This window comes from Lycium barbarum, chromosome 6 (assembly GCF_019175385.1).
Source record: "Lycium barbarum isolate Lr01 chromosome 6, ASM1917538v2, whole genome shotgun sequence".
NCBI classification, from domain to species: Eukaryota; Viridiplantae; Streptophyta; class Magnoliopsida; order Solanales; family Solanaceae; genus Lycium; species Lycium barbarum.
This window is the reverse complement of record NC_083342.1, coordinates 36936374-36948274: the sequence shown is the minus strand read 5'-3', so window position 1 is coordinate 36948274 and position 11901 is coordinate 36936374.

The window sequence follows — 11901 nt, the reverse complement described above, 5'->3', positions numbered from 1 at the left end:
GGGTAGAGTATAGTTGGTTGGATAGTTTTGAATGTTGTTCGGGTTACTAATGTTAAAATATGTTCCAAATTGATTGTTGATATTGTTGAAATGATTGTTGGTATGGTTGTTGATAAATTTGGCCGAGTTGAATTCTCGGGGTTGTTGAATTTACAGGGGAGATGCTGCCGAAATTTCTGTAGACAAGTACTAGTTAGAATTGAAGTTCTAAGTACTTGTAGCTAACGTTTGGTATTTAATGACGTCATTGTAGATCTTGGGAAGCCCGAGACTTGAGTTGTGATTAGCTTAGGAGGCGAGCGAGGTATGTAAGGCTTAACCTTTTCTTCTTTGGCATGATCCTTATGAAATAAATATATGACGCATATGAACGATTTCAGAAAGATTCTTATTCTTAGAGCCAATAGGATGGCTAACGTTCTTGATTTCTCATAAGCTGTTCCGTATGGTTTTGATATGTATCCATGATGTCCGATGACGTGTATCTATGATGTCCGGAGTTTGGCCAATATGTTTCCGAATAGCATTTGATAAACAAATGATATGACTATAGTTTTGACCTTCCAAATTTTAACACATTCGATTACTCCATCGAGCCTTTGATATGTTTCGATACGTAATATAAGACTCCAAAAGTTCTATTTGATTTGATCCATAACAATATCCAAAAGATTTTTGACAAGATTATGGCTTTGATTTTCCATAAATGGCTTCTGAAACGCTTATAGAATGTTCTGTACTTTAAACGTGCGTAACTTTCTCATACTAGGTCGGATCGACCCGAAACTTGTTTCTGAGCCTTCAGGGTCGGTAAGTATGTATATCCATTGAGTCTTGATTTATGTGCATGTGGTTTCTCACTACTCTGCTCGTGCATACCACTATGACATCGTTCGCCGGGTCCCGGGCCGGTTTTGTCGTCATGCGCACTATGTTATATTCGGCAGTATAATGTGTTACGGTTCGCCGAGACACTTATTAATGGGTCGGGTACCGCCTATATATGATGTTATGATGTGTTATGGCGTATGATGTGTTATGATGTTGCGATATGTGTCGGGGTTGTACGGAGATTTGAAACCTTATGGAGTATAATGTGTTGTGGCGCCAGCGTCAGAGTGGCGACCACGTTCCTGAGCCATATGCATGATTTTTTTTATTTGCATTATCTATGTTTCCAGAACAAGCTTTGATATACTGATTCTGTAATCATTTTCCATACTCCTTATTTCAGTTATGATTTGGATTAGTATATTTCATGCTTTACATACTCAGTACCTATTTCGTACTGACCTCCTTTCTTCGGGGGCTGCGTTTCATGCCCGCACGTGCAGATGTTCGTTCTGGTAACCCGCCAGTGTAGGATACCTATTCTGCTACTTTGGAGCGCTCCCTTTGATCCGGAGCCCATATTTTTGGTACATATCTTTGTTGTACATGTTTCTGTATATATATGACTATTTGGGGTACGGCGGGGCCCTGTCCCGTCATATGTTTCTGTTGTGGTTTGTAGAGGCCTGTAGACTTATATGTGGGTCATGGGTCATTATTGTTCGTTTATGTCTGTGATCGGTGTCTTAAGCGGTCCGTTTGCTGTGATGGCCGAAATGGCCCATATGTGTGTGTCTGGACGTATATATTTTGGGTGATGTGTTTTCCGCCAGCCTCGCCGGCTTCTATATGATATTTTGCTATATATGACCGCTTCAGACGATATCTGATTTCAATATCTGCATAACTTAATGTATGCTGAATGCGGATAAGTCCTTGATATATCGATTTGGTAAGTGAGTGTGTATGGGTGTCCAGCTAGGGCACTAGTCATGGCCCACGGGGTTGGGTCGTGACATTTCCCCTGGTGGGATACATAGGTAGTCTACATAAGACTCGACCCCTCTATAACATAAATTATAACCCCCCCTCCCATTTGTTTAAATTTTGTAACGGGGAAGGATTTGCCAAAGTAAGTCAACCATAAAGCCTATTGAATTGAGATCCGCCCAAACATCAGAGGCCCATAATGTCCAAACCTTTAGAACAAAGGATCAAGAGTATTCAAGCTTTAATATATGACTTTATGTGTTATGTGCGCTTTGAATATTAGTATGTGATATTTTGCCTTATATTTTATGTCAAGTAACTAACTTTGTCTACCGCTGAGTTATTCTTATCTTATACAACAAGGCTGATTAGCATAGTACTGAAAGTTGGCATACTTCACAAGATCCAAAGCCACGTTAGCATCCCTCGCAGATAAAGGCAAAGAGAAGATAACTGGTACACCCGATAATGGAAATGAGCTCGCCCTCCGTGATGGAGATGCCCAAGACCCACAAGAAGTGTCATCTTAAGAAGTTGTGATCGCAACATTACTGACTGCCGTCACGGCCCTCCAAGGAAAGGTTGCCAGGAATGAGGTAACAAATGCTGACAAGGATGCCTCGACTGAGGGAAGTAGGCCTCCTCCTCCTTTCCCATCATTAAACTCCCCAATACCTGATCACTATCCCATATATCCACCAGGAACCATCCCAACTCCAATAAACTTTACCAACCCTAGCCACGCTGCTCCCTCTCACCACACCCTGTCACGACCCAACCAGAGGGCCATGGCGGGTACCCGGAGCTGACTACCAAGCACCACTCATCATACTAACCATCTTACCCAACCTGTACACACGTAATCACCAAAACAGTACATATATGTATACATAAGCTGTCACATCTGTAAAATGATATATAACAATATACAATGGGTGATCGTAAGATATCTACTATCCACACATATGTATCTATGAGCCTCTAGCTGGAGTACTGAACATAAGGAATGGACAGGACCTCGTCGGGCCCGAATACATATATAAAAGGATATATCAAAAACTGCACCTACGGAGTAGGGAAGTGCTCTTGTGCAAGCTGATCTGGCTCCTAAGGATCTGGGCCGTCCCCCTTTCTACCTATGGGCATGAACATAGCTTCCAAAAAACAACGTTAGTACGAACAATGTATTGAGTATGTAAGGTATACATTGTAACACAACAAGGAGATATAGAAAGCATAAGAAGAAAAGATAACTGTAACTGCTTGCCTCTTTAGGCGGAATCATGCTTGCTAGCTTATATCAATAACAACATCATGTCATATATGCATATGTAAACTGCCCGACCATATAGGTACGGTGTGATCATCATTAGCCCGCGTACGGGGTAAACATCTCATGCCGCCCACTAGTGCTGTTTGCCCATGCCATCTAGACATGGTGTAATCAACATCATAGCTGCCCACTACGCCTGTCGTAGTGGTGACTGCCCGACAATATAGGCACGGTGTACTTATCATCATATATGGAACATAAAGCATGCATGGGAGCTCAAGTAAAAGCTATAACTCTATCGGAGTGACGTAAGGTCGGTAACCTCCAATTACATTATGGAACATCATGGTCGTCATGTCTCACCTTGAAGGAACTAGAAATATTAGCTGAGGCTATCAACAATGAATAGCATCAAGGGATCATGTAAAGATCATTAACATCATAATAGCACTGTATCATTATCATGGAACATATCTCATCTCTATCTTGTAGGAACTTTTAATACACTTTAGCTTTCATCTTTTGGGAATGTAAGAAGGTCATGGGAATTACCGAAAAGAAACCACAATGTACATAAGAATCATGCCTTTGAAGGAAAGGCTAGCCTTACATACCTTTATGTCTTTTTAGCTCTATTGCCCACTTGCTTGCCTTTCAAGCTCGCGATTCTACCTTCAAGAGAATTTATACTAAGATTAGATAACCGGAAACATACTTAAGACTAAGCTAAAGCAACTAAGAGTTAATGAAATTTTATCGATATTTCCTTTGTCTTGACAACTTCCTCCATAACATAAGATAGCCCTCGAACATCAATAATAACACCCATGATAACATAGTCACTAAATTCTTCAAGTTAAACATTGTTTACTTCTTAAGTCCACCTTCAAAATCATCCATAAACATACCTATAATAAAACTTCATATTCATTATCATATAACACTCCTTTACAATCATTTGTATTATTCAACACAAGATTATACTCATAACACGTCAAGAACTATTATTCAAGAGTATCACTATTTCCATATTTGTACACCATATTCTCCTCTCTTCTATAATCCAAGTCTTTTAACCTCTAAATATTCTTAATAACATGAATTGAACATAAAACTTACCTTTGATAATGTAGGAATGAACTTTGGATGAGAGTATTTCACTTGGAGAAAACCCCACATCAATACAAAATGACTTCTTGATCTGTACAAACCCTAGAGAGTATCCTTGCACATGATTCTACTAATTGTTGGGGTTTGCTCCTTGATTTACCTTGGCTATATGATGATATAATGAGAGAATCTTTCTAGAACCTTCAAGACTTAGAGAGAGACTGAAATCTGAAAATTTAGAGCGCAACTCGTCTATTTATAGTTGAAACTGGAATGTTCCAGAGAAGCGGTTCGATGAGCGGGTTGACGACCCGTCGACTTGCCGAGGGTCCGTCGACTTGCTCTATCGACTAACACCTGAGAATCTTTGATTGCAGAAACACATCGACGGTCAGGTTGACGGTCCCGTCGACGTGTCGACTTTCCGTCGATTTGTTCCGTCGACTGATGCCTGCAGGTCTCAGTCTGCAGAAACATATTGACAGTGCACGGTGACGTTCCATCGAAAGTGACTGGTGTCTGCAGAATTTCCCTGATTTAGTTCAGATTTCGCCGATTCGATTCGTTCAACTTCTAACCCCATAAATCACCAGAAATACCTGTTGGTACACTGTGTTCTATATTCTCTACCTTAACTTTCTCCAACAAGCTTTCTTCTCCTTTCCCTCAAATGTTTTTGGAATCTTAATTAGAATCATTAAGTATCCCTTCTTACTAGTAAGGACATCATGTACACCTTAACTTACGTTGTCCTACTCACCGCACAACAACATGAAATTTTTCGAGGCGTAACTACCCCACCGGCAACAAAATACACCCAAATCCTAGGGACTACTCACTCGGTCCCCTTTTAGAAGGTTCCCTAGACTGTAATCATCAATCCAGCGAACCAAGTACGTGCTACAGCTCCACCAACTGGGCAGAACACCACTGCCCCGCTCAACCATGCCACCCACCAAGTATCATTCTTCAATCCAAATATCCCAAATGAATCCTCCCCAGCGCATAAGGAGCCAGACCATTACGAGGAAATTGAGAGAGCCTGGAGGCCCAAATAAGATAAGCGCGAGAAAGATATGGGGAAGAAGATGGAGGAATTACTGGAAAAATCCAACAGGTCCGCAACAAAGTCTACAGGTCTAAGATATGATGACCTGTCCATATATCCGGATTTGGACTTATCAGAAAGGTTCAAAATCCCAAAATTCAAAATGTTCAACGGGACAGGGAATCCCAAGGCACACATCCGCTCCCACTACGACCAATTGGTCGGAGTGAAGAAAAATGAACATCTGATTATGCGACTATACAATTGTAGTCTGACCGGAGAAGCCGCTGAATGGTTCACTACTCAAGATATGCACCAATGGAACACGTGAGAGGACATAGCAGAATCTTTCATAGAGAGATTTCGCTTTAATGTCGAAACGGTACCAGACCTCTATTACCTTGAAAAGGTCAAGCAGAAATCGATAGAAAACTACAGGGAGTTTGCCAGCAGGTGGAGGGCCGAGCCAGACTGTGTGCAGCCATCGATGTTTGAAAGAGAGGTAGTCTATGTGTTCGTTAGATCCCAGGAGTCTGATTTCTACGACAGAATGTTATCAATGGCTGGGAGACCGTTTGCTAAGTTGCTCAAAATGGGAGAGGCCATAGAAGCTGGTTTAAAATTTGGGAAAATGGTCAGTGTCTTTAATAAGGCATCTGGAAAAGCTGCTGTGAGAATCTTCTGCAAGAAGAAAGAAGACATGGCAAGCATATCCCACATTCCAAACCCATGCCCAAAAGAATCACAATCGTATGACATAACTACGTCCGCGTATTATCCAAACCTGTGTGTTACGCACAACCAAGCTTTACCACAATTGTACCAGCTTACACGGCTACGGTTAGTGTCCGTGTGTCCGCTCCCACCTACCAGCCACCACCTCAACAAAATTACCTCCCCAAATAACCCATCAAAATCATATCAACCACCCCAAAATTACAAAAATCAACCACTACCCCCAGCATACAACGCTCCACGTCCCACTTTCGAGAAAAGGCCAGTAAGAGAATTTACAACACTCTTCGAGCCTACGGCTCGGTTCTTCGAAATGCTATTGGTCGCAGACCTGACCCAGAAGGTCCCCCCAAAACCAGTACAGTCGGGGAATAGGTTTTACAGGGTTGATCATACTTGTTCCTATCATTAAGGAGGAAGTAGGCACAGCACAGAAGACTGCATAAATCTCAAGCACAAAATCCAAGATCTGATCGACAAAAGGGAAATCATTTTAGAAACCACAGCTCCCAATGTGAACACTAATCTGTTGCCCAATCATGGAAACAATGGAGTCCACATGATTGAGAGGAATGATGAATGGGAAACCTGCAGAGCATTGGTCCCTAAAGTAGTCAAATCCCTGGAACAAAAAGTAGCCTCCCTCACACTCCAGGAGCGCCCTAATTTCAAGGTTTTAGTCCCACTACAGGGAGCCACTAAAGCTGTATCGAGGTTTAAAACCTTAGTCCCAGCACCCGTGGTAGCACAGACAGCACAACGAATTTCCTTCACACCCAAAGAGCGAACCACTGTACAAGCAGCCATGTCTCAAGGCATGACCCGCTCGAGGAGGTGTTAGACTCCTGAAGAGTTAGCTCAGAATGCAACAAGGAAGGAAAACACCTACAAAAGAGCAATAACTGAAGGAGAAACTGAATATTTATGGCGGCGCATGCAAACAAAAGACTACTCCATTGTTGAGCATTTGAAGAAGACACCGGCATAAATATCAGTGTTGTCATTACTAGCCAGCTCCCTATCACACAGGTAGGCCCTCATGAGAGTGTTAGACGATGCGCACGTACCAACTAGTATGAGCAGTAGGGACTTGGCTGGGTTGGTAGCCCACATCATTGGGGAACACAAAATCTGCTTCTCAAAAAAGGAGTTTCCATCAGAAGGGACCCCTCACGATAGAGCTCTTAACATCATCGTGGAGTGCGGTGGCAAGGAAATAAGGAGAGTGCTTGTGGACAATAGATCAACCTCAATATTTGCCCCATCACCACATTGACATAGCTCAACTATGATATGTACAAAATTCGCCAGAGTGGGACGAATGTTAGAGGGTTTGATAGAGCCCAAAGTGATTCCCCAGGAGAAGTAGACCTACAGATCCAAGTTGGGTCTGCCTCTTTCATAGCAGAATCTAAGTCATGGCAATAACTGCAAACTACAATATGCTCTTGGGGAGACCCTGGATACACTACACCGGTGCAATCCCATCAACTCTGCACCAGGCCATAAAATTTGAATGGCAGGGACGGGAATTATAGTAGCAGCTGAGAAAGATATTTAGAAATATCCTTAAAACATCATTCCTCTGATCGAGGGGAGTCCTCACTTTGTAAACTTTCATGTAGTGGTATACGTTGGGGCCACTCTTGTGAAGGAAGAGGTTGATAAACCTAAGCCAGCAGTCTAAAATATGAATTCTTCCACCATGCTGAGAAGTGGTTTTGAAACAGGAAAGAGTCTAGGAAGGGACCACGAAGGGATAATAGATCATAGGACAATCCCAAAAGAAAATTACCACTTAGGTCTAGGGTATGCTCCCAGCAAAGACGAGCTCATAAAGGTTGTCAAGAGAAAGCCTATAACAACGAATTTACCTGGTCCAATTTCGGGTCTGTACAAGTTGTTTCCCAGAAATATGTCATGTTGAATGAAGAAGAAATTAATGGGGGTCTCAAGTTGTTGTTCTAAGAAGAGGGATGCCATGTGCTCATTGAAGAACGTCAGGAGATGCCCACCATACGCAGTCTAAAGTCGGGAGAGCGCTTAAGAAATTGGACATCTACTCCCCTATTGGCTCCTCGGTATAGAGATGGATTTTTCTTAAAAGTTTTTTGCTAAAAGCGGGGACATCGGATGTGTAACAACCCGAATTTTGTTAAGCTAACTCTTGAATTTTTTATCCATATCTTGATAGTAAGGGTATATTTTACTTCACACTTTCTGAATGTGAACTTGACGATATTTGAAACTTGTTTGAAGTGTTATGGTGTAGTTATATAACTCTTGAATTTTTGATTGACCATATCTTGGTAGTAAGGGTATATTTTACTTCGCACTTCCTGAATGTGAACTTGACGATATTTGAAACTTGTTTGAAGTGTTATGGTGTAGTTATATAAACTACTCCTAGTATGATTATCATAGCAATATATTAAATGGAATAGATATATATAAAAGTGGGCAGCCCTTTTTTTTTTCATCCTTATCCCAGGTAAGATATATACCCTTTTGGCTCTTATCCTCTCCAACACCCCCTAATTTCGTTTTTCTCCAAGGAAATAAAATACCAAAACCTCTTTCCTCTCATAATATTCATCCTCTAAATCAATCATCAAGACTTTCTTTGGTTGAGCCCCAAACAACTCCACACGATTGAACTAAGTTACAAACCCGTTTTTGAACTGGACTGCTGTTAGTGTTTTCGACATAATTCCTTGTATAAAGCTTAGTTTTAAGTTATTCAAGATTTTCTATAAAGATATTTCATAGCCCAAAAATTTTTGTTCAGGCTCCAAAATCCAGTTTTGCTTGTATTTACTCGAAAATGGGTGATGAAGTACAGGGTAGGTGCTGCCTAGTTTATTGTTTTGCAAACCCTACATGTACTACTGTTAGTATTTTGAGCATATCTTGTAGTACAAAACTGCTATAGGAGTGATTTAAATTTCTCTGAACCCCAAGACATGTATCTACAACTTTCATTAAGGCCACAAAGTCTATTTTTATCGTTTACCCCTTTGAAACTGAGCCACAATTCCTATTTTGATAGTTTAGGGTGATTTTCACTGATTTCATGCTTAGTTTCTGTTATATCTCCCGTTTTGTGGCAAGAAGATGTTGGCTTCTTGGTGGTGTGTACCTTCGGTTCGGTAATCCACACCATAGCTTTGGACACGAGATATTTTACTTTGTATGTGTACAGGAGTATAAGTATGCATTCTTGACACTATGAGGGAACTCGAAGTGAAACGAATCGAATCGGAGCAAAACGAAGCGGTTCAGAAAAATTGTTGAAACCAGTCAGTGTCGACGGCCCAAGGGACGACCGTCGACATGGAGATGAGCCATCGTATGGCACCGTCGATGAGGTTCTGCAATCAGACATCTCAGGAGACAGTTCGATGGGGCATATCGATGGACCGTCGAACCTACTCGTCGACCCGCAGATCTGGAACTTTCCAACCCTGATTATAAATATAAGATCCCACATTTTATTCCATTATTTTCTCCCAAAAACAGATCCTATATCTCTCTATAACCCTCTAAAACCCTCCCTCTATTTTTTACAACAAATCTATACCAAGAAACCAAGATCAAAAGCAAAGACTAAGAGATTCATGTACTAGGAAGCCTATTAGGGTTTGTGAAGAGTAAGGATTTATTTGGCATGCAAGTGGAGGATTTCATTCTAATGGAGTAGAGTGACTCAAGGCTTATTCCCAAGTGATTAAGGTGATTTTTATGTTTATTTCATATTATTGAGAGTATTGAGGGGTTGAAAGACTTGGATTATGGAAAGGAGAAGAATATTGAGTGCAAATATGAAAATAATGATATTCTTGAATCATAGTTCTTGATATGTAATGAGTATAATCTTTCTAAATGGTATTAAAGATGTTGTAGAGGCATTGTATGAGGACGGATACGTATGGTGCTATAGTTAGGGCTGTAAAGGAGTTTGATAGGGAATGTTGAGCATTTAATAATGTCTAGCTTGATGAAGTTGTTGATTAAGATATTGTGGGTGTTGTTATTGATGTTGGGAGTTGTTTATTATGTGGGGGGAAAGTCATCGAATAAAGGAGATGTAACCCAATTTTTGTCAACTGTAGCTTAAGCTTAAGTATGTCTTCGATTATCTAATTTTAGTACGAACTCTCTTGAATGTAGAAACGTGAATATTGGAGGGAAGCGTTCAAGTGATAAAGTTAGCGAAATGTAAGGTATGTAAGGCTAGTCCCTTCTTTTTTAAGGCATGATTCCTATGACATGACTTCCTTTATTATTCCATGACCTTCTTACATTCCGAAAAATATGAGTCGATGTTTATAAAGAGCTTCTTATGAGATAAAGATAAGAGATATGTCATGAGAATGATAACGATAATGATGAGTCTGAGCCTAGAGATCCAAAAGCTTATGACATGACATTTCCACGAAGCTAATGTTCCTTGTATGATTCTTTGATGTTATTCATTGTTGCTAGACCCACCTTATAATGCTAGTTCCTTTAAGGCGAGGCATGATGATTATGATTACTCCATAATGGAATCAGGGGTTCTCGACTTTACTTCACCCCGATAGAGTTATAGTTTGTCTTTAAGTTCTTATGCATGATTTATTAGATGTATATGATGATGATATTCCACCGTGCGTAGAAGGCCAGACATGTCACCGCGAAGGGCCCGTATACGATTCCACCGTGCCTAGAAGGTCGGACATGTCACCACTAAGGCGGGCTGCATAAGATTCCATCGTGCCTAGATGGCCAGACATGTCACCGTTAATGGGGGCTGCTTATGATTACATCGTGCCGAGAGGGCCGGACATGACACCACTAGTGGACGGCGTGCGATGGTTATCCAGACACGGGTTAACGATGATGGTATATGTGGTATATACGACATGTGTTTTCTTTTAAAGGTTAAGCAGGTTATATCCTCATCTCATGTTTTAGGATCTCTTTATTATGTTGTATTATTCATGCCTTACATACTCAGTACATTTATCGTACTGACGTCCTTTCTTTTATGGACGGTGTGTTCATGCCCGCAGGTATACAGGGAGGTGACCCAGGTTCATAGGAGCTGATTAGCGGACTTACAGGAGCACTCCATTATTTCGGAGGTGCTATTTGTGGTATATTATTTTGTGTATATATGTTTGGGCACGACGGGGTCCTGTCCCATTTTTATGTCTGGTACTCTAGTAGAGGCTCGGAGATACGTACATGTGGGTAGTAGATGTCCCATGATGATCACATTGTATAATTGTATCTTATTTTAATAGCCCGAGGGCCTTATGCATATGATTGTAGGTATGTTTTGGAAGTGATAAAGGTTCCTTATGGCTAGTTGTGTTGATTCCAATAATCATAGTTCGAACTGGTCTATAGCTCACAATATCTTAGAGTTCTTGTCAAACTCTCCCTTTAATTCCTTTGCCTCAAATCTTGCAATATAACTGACAATTATAAGGTTAGGGCAATTCTCACTTTACCACAGCTTCTTTCCAACATCGGTATGGTATACTTACCCTTTACTTCCTTATTCCAGTGACCACTTAGTTAGCTGTCATTCCTTGTTGGCTTTCCGGTGTGTCTATTCCCATCTGTGGGGCATAACCTTACGCTGATGGTTCATATAATTCTAGAATACCTACCCTTATGCTCAGTATGGTTAGTGACCCGTGATATACTTTCTAATTTCTATTGATGTTGCTGCCTTTCTATCTGCACCCACATCGTTCTTCCTCTCTTTAGAGATCGCCACACCGCTTATTGTTACTCCCTTTGTTAAGATTCTCATATTTTTCCTTCAATATCAAGATTTTATTCCGTTGTAACCCGAAGAGTCCTTTGTACTCATCAATCATTTCGTCATTCTCTTTGTAGTTAGCTTGCAGAGCATTCTTAC